The following is a 6000-nucleotide window of genomic DNA, read 5'->3' as shown; positions in this document are numbered from 1 at the left end:
AAACTGGACATAACTATCAGTCACATCTCACCCAGCCACCACTTGCAGTCAACATAAAGGATTTAGCAATCCAGATTAACTCTCTGGTGTGTTCAGACCCTTCCAGAGGCACCCATTTCTACTCATCCAGTGTCCCAGGTGCCCAGCTAAGACTGGGGTATGTCAGGTAGTGCCACACATGCTGCTCTTCCCATCAGCATTCCTACCCCCATCAGACACTGCCTCCTTTCTTCAGGGCTCTGCCTATTTGCAAATAACTCCCACTCCACTCGGAGTTACGGTGTCACCTGAGGCAACTCGGTGTAGCTTTATGTGAGTGCAGCACAGGTCACAGGCTCACATTAAACTCCATTAGCTCATGCTCAGAAAGATGGAAGTAGTGCCACTGCTATCTCTAAGTGCCACAGAAACGAAGTCCTGGAAGAATAAATGAGGCCTTAAAGAGGTGAAGAAAGCCATAGAGTGCAGCATCACTCTGAGACCCCTGAGTGACAAGGATGGACACAAGCCGCTTGTGAGCTGTTGCATGTTGCAGGGAAGAAGCAGCAGGAGTCAGGGAGACATTCTTGGGGGAGAGAGATGGCCTGGGGATACACCAAGGCAGGATCATGGGGCCCAGAAATATTTTCCTCTGGAGAGTGGATGAGGCAGGAGAGCGGAGGCTTGGCTCCTTGCAGCTCAAGCTGGAGAAGGGAAGATGTTGCAGACAGGGTCCTTTTTAAAGTCAGCTCTCCGAGGACCCTCTTGTTTCAGCAGTCTCTCCTCCCATGCTGAGATAAGAACAGTGTGCAGGGAAGAGGGTGGCATGGTTCCTAAGGCAGCTGGTTCACAGACAGGTGAGATGCACAGACAGGACTGGGAGCAGTTCCCAGCTTCTTGCAGCCTTGCATTTTTCCTTCCCAGTTGCCCCGCACCTCTGCCTCACTGCCAACCAGGACTTGGGAATCCAGCCCCTTCCAGCAAACTAGACTGGAAAATAGAGGTCTTTCAAGTCGAAGGTTCCCACATTCAACTCACAGAACACAGTTCTCCAGAGATCTTCTGGGGTTTCCATTGAAATTCAAGGCCTTCTTAGCTTCCCAGAAGTGCACTTGGCAGACAGCTCCAAGGATCTGTTGCCACAGAGCACACAGCCTCCATGCCTGGGGCTCCAAAAGATTTAGGAAACCCCAGACTAGTTTAGGGATCTAAGAGTCTAGATTCAAGGATCTGGAACAGGAACCCACAGAGCAGCCCAAACTTTCAGCTCCCCATTTCAGCGTTGCTCCATCTTGAATTGCTCCCTGATACTTCAGTGTCAGTCATCTGCTCATGGCGTCTTTACAGATTTTCTGGAGAGATGCCCAGTCCCATGAGCTTGAACTGACGCCCCAGTTCAAGCATCTGACCATGTATTGGAAAAACCCCTAAGGAAGATTCCTGCCCATTCCTGAAACTTGGTGCCTCTGGGACAATACTCCCACCCCATTATGGGTTTCCAGCATTTTTTTGTGAGGCTGGCTAAGCATCTGCTGGTGATTAAGGGTTTTGTCATTTGGAAAGAGCTGACAATTACCTCTTGTTGGATACCTGGAGTATCAGGGACACTTAGTGAACAATCCAGACCGAATGGAATTGTTATGTTTGTGAGCAGCAGGCCTCAAGGACATCACTGAAGCCGCTTGTGAGAAAGTAATGAAGCCACCTGTGAGAAAATAATGAGGCCGCCTGTGAGAAAGTAATGAAGCTTCCTGTGAGAAAGTAAACGAAGCAACCTTGAAGAAGATCGTAAACAACTTTGAGAAAGTGAAAACATGAAAAGCACAGGACTTTCAGGTTAACGGGACTTTCCAGATTAGCTAACTGCAAGTAGGAAGGATATGCAAATGTAACTATTAGAGCTTAAGCCAATCACACAATGACTAGTAGGCATACTTTATCTTAGCAATATAAATATGCGCACCCGGGACTAATAAATGGAACTACGCTTATTACTCATATTGAGTCTTTTGTCGTACGTTCCTCCGTCGCTCGCAACCTCTAATTCAGACTAAGTCAGGTTCTTCAGCACAAGTTTATGTGATGACTGTTGGCTGGAAATTAGGCTTTCAAACCCCTGTGGTCACTGGAGAGCAGAATCCACCTCTTCTCTCTCACATTCAGGAAAATATTTCCTTGCATAAATACAGGCAAGGATTTGGTCTCACAGGACCTGACCTGTGCGTGTCTCTGACCTCCTGAGTTATCAGCCATGCTTTTGTACAAACCCTTCAGATGTTTCGGAGTTTGCCTGTGGAATTACTGGTGAGAACAGCTCACAGGCAGCGGGACCCAACAGACAGATGAAGAGCACACCCTTCCTTGTCAATGGCTGACTACCTGGAGAGGTTATGCACAGCCTGCGCAGTCAGGTCAGGAGCTTTCTGCTCCATTTGCTGAATGACTACAAGTATTGGGTCTGGCTGGGATGGAGTTAACTTTCCCGATAGCAATGCTGGGATGTTCGGGCTCCTGCTGAGCCAGCATCACGGCTGGCTCTCCAGCCCCCTCTCAAGGGCCAGGAGGATGGAGGTGGACGAGAGGTTGGGAGGGGAGGTGGCCAGGCCAGCTGACCCAACTGACCAAAGAGATACTCCATACCATATGATGTCATGCTCCGCAATAAAAGCTGAGAGAAAGGAGGAGGAAGAGCAGACCCCACAACAGAGCAGGGGAGGAATGTGAGGAGTTCTTCCCCCAACCATGAAGCAGCAGCGTAAAACAACGTGTGATGAACTGACTGCAACCCCCATTCCCTCTTCCCCCCTGTGCCGCTCGGGGGGGAAGGAGGCAGAGATAATGTTAAGCTTGGAAAGAGGGAGAGGTGGCGGGAGGTTATCTTGTTCTCTGTCTCATTATCCTTCTGTTTGTAGTAATAAATGAATAGTTTTCCCCAAGTCGAGTCTGTTTTGCCCGTGACGGTAACTTTAAGGATTTCTCCCTGTCCTTATCTCAAACTTCGAGCCATTTTTTCTTACATTATCTCTCCCTATTCTTTCGGAGGGTGGGGGGAGTGAGAGAGAGACTGCGCAGTATGGTCCCGATCGGGGCTGAACTACGACAAGCTATAGAATCATAGAATCATAGAATGATTTGGGTTGGAAGGGACCTTCAAAGCCCACCCAGTCCAACTCCCCTGCCCAGAGCAGGGACATCTCCAACCAGATCAGGTTGCTCACAGCCCCGGCCAACCTGGCCTTGAACGTTTCCAGGGATGGGGCATCCACCGCCTCTCTGGGCAGCCTGTTCCAGTGTTCTAGAACCCTCAGTGTAAAAAATTTTTTCCTAATATCTAATCTGAATCTACCTCCCTTTATTTTAAAACCATTACCCCTAGATGCTCCCAAAGCTCATTCAGGGCTCAACATGCCTGAAAAGCCTCTCAGGAACCTTCTGCACAGCAGGAAACACTGGAAGGTGGAGAAAGTTGAGAACCTGAAAGACCATTTGGGACACTGCTTCTGCCAGGCTCTCTTCTCTTAATTCTGTCATTGACCAAGGAAAAGGAGCGGTGGCCAGGTATCGGTGTTGAATGCAAGGGAAACTAGTTGAGCCATTTCTAACTGTTGTCTGGGTGTGATGTTGATTATCCTGCTTAACTGAAAAGCTTTTACTCCATCTTGTTTTCAGACATGAACAAAGTTCTTCCCAGAAACGGTATGGCCCTTAATTGATCACAGTGTGGTCTCTGACTATTCCCTCTGAGCACTGTGGCAACCCCGGGGAAGTACGTAAGGAGTTCCTTATATACTTACTTCCCTCAAAAGTCAAGTCAGTGATGCCGTTGGGCACAACCGCAGGAACAGCCCAGCAGAGGTATCTCATATCTACATCCCACGCAGTTTTTAGACAGGTTTTTGGCAGTGCTATCTACAGAGAAGATTCCTTTGAAGATAGGAACAAGGCACACAAACCCCAACACTGAGCACAACCCCACTTAATGAGACACTTAAAATGGTACAAACACAACTGGAAAATACACTGCACTGAACGGCCAATATATTAAAATTTCTTCTCCCTAATTACATGTGATTGCTTTTTGGCAAGCGCTCAACCTGCCAGAGCAGTGAGGTTTTACAAACATTCACATAGGCATTAGATCATTGTTTGCATGAATTATTGGCAGCCCAAATCCAAAGAAAAAACATAGTTTAAAGAAGACCATATTGAACAGGGTGAAGCTGTCTGCTTTCATGTCTCCTGATTGTCTCTGGACACCTAGGATCCCCTCTAGCTTCATGACATTCACATCACAACAGCATTCATGGTTATGGATGTCATGGTTTTGGGGTGTTCTGACACAGACTTGTCACTCATGCAAACAACAGGTCATAGATGGATTCGTTTGCTTTATTATAGAGCGGAGATGGCAGGTTTGAAATTTAAGTAGTGTTCAGGGAAGGTGCTGTGCGCACCCGTACTTGAGACAGCTCAGAGCACAATGCTATGGACAGTGCACATCCTGATGTGCAGGGGTGATCCTCGCTGACCTGCCCGTACACACGTGCATTATACCAGTAGTACGACCATATTAGCACTTAAGTCTTCTCCATGGTACCAAGTATAACAACGCACGTGTCCTCCAACATCACTCATCACTTTGAGGAGGATGATGGTGCCTTACGGGAAGTATCACTGAAAGCAGATGTCATTGTTGGGAGAACAGATTTCTCTATATCAGACCTTTCCACAGCCAAACACTGTCACACATTTTGAAAGAAGCCTTTCCCCTCTTGTATTTTAATAGAGACTTTTTGCTTTGCTCTGGTGAAACACATCCTGTCCAGTATGTTCCACTACCAGTGCCTGCTGCTGGCTGCTGCCATCAGGGAGCCCCTGCACCACTCAGGAAGAATTAACGCCTGTTGTGAGGCGAGTCTGTCCTCAGGTGGTGCAGAGCTTGAGGAGAGCCCCCTGGCAGCTCGGCTGGTGAGGTGGTTCATGGATAAAAATACTCTGAGCTCTGGCAGCAGACCAGCCTGGAGTACTGCATGGTGTGGCTTCCACCCCAGAGGCCCTTGCAGGACACCTTGCCTTACACGTGCTTCCTAAATTAGATCTCCTGAGACGGACATTGGCTTTTTAAGAGGGAGGTGAGCTTGTTAGTAACCAATGTTATACATTAAACGAGAATCAGCAGCTTTTATTAGACCCTGAAGTGCTGTAAAAGGAAAAGGGGGAGAGTACAACATCATGAACCCACTCACCTCCCCAGTGGAGCCCCCTTGCCCGGCACAGAGGGGTTTTCAGTCAGGCATTCTTGCAGGTTACTGTAATTGTTAAGTTCCCTAATGGTGCTAAGTTACAGCAAGCCCCAGACTAAACACAGGAGCCTTGTGAAGGTGCAAGAAGATAAGAGACAAGGTTTGTAAAGGGTAGCTCCCTAGTGAGCCCCTTCTGAGGCCAAAGAGAAAGAAAAACCCAAGCTGGAAAGGAACTATCTGAGGACTGCCAAGCTCTCCACCCAGGAAAGTCAGGGTATGCAGGCTGCCTTCTTACCAAATCATACTTTCAGTTGCACACTCGCTGTCTGCCACCAGCTGGGCTGCTGGCATACAAAACCCCAGCACACGCGCTGTCACAGTGACCCTAGTCGTTCCCTTCGTGCAGGTCCCTTCCACAACATGCTCAGAAATGGTCTCTACCTGTTGGAAAAGGATCTCACAAAATTTTGGTTCACAGTTTCAGTGGCTAAGAGGGCTGGTCTTATAGTTGCATATATTCTCCTGTTCCCAGAGAGCTACCATTCCAGCTATGGAATTACGATAACTGAGCACACACCAACTGCCTCAGTTGCCTTACATTCCAAAAACTCAGCTCAGAAATTAATAAAGTGGTGTATTTTGGTTACAAAGAAAACTGCAGAAATAGAATCTGAACGTAAATGATGGAGAAACATCTGTGAAATTCTTGAGAGCTGCCAGGCAACAATAAAAAAATACCTTGCCAAGGACATTTTTAAATCAGAATCCAAATTCAAAG

Source organism: Chlamydotis macqueenii, chromosome 26, assembly GCF_036417535.1.
Source record: "Chlamydotis macqueenii isolate bChlMac1 chromosome 26, bChlMac1.mat, whole genome shotgun sequence".
Taxonomy (NCBI): Eukaryota; Metazoa; Chordata; class Aves; order Otidiformes; family Otididae; genus Chlamydotis; species Chlamydotis macqueenii.
This window is presented reverse-complemented; position numbering follows the sequence as displayed.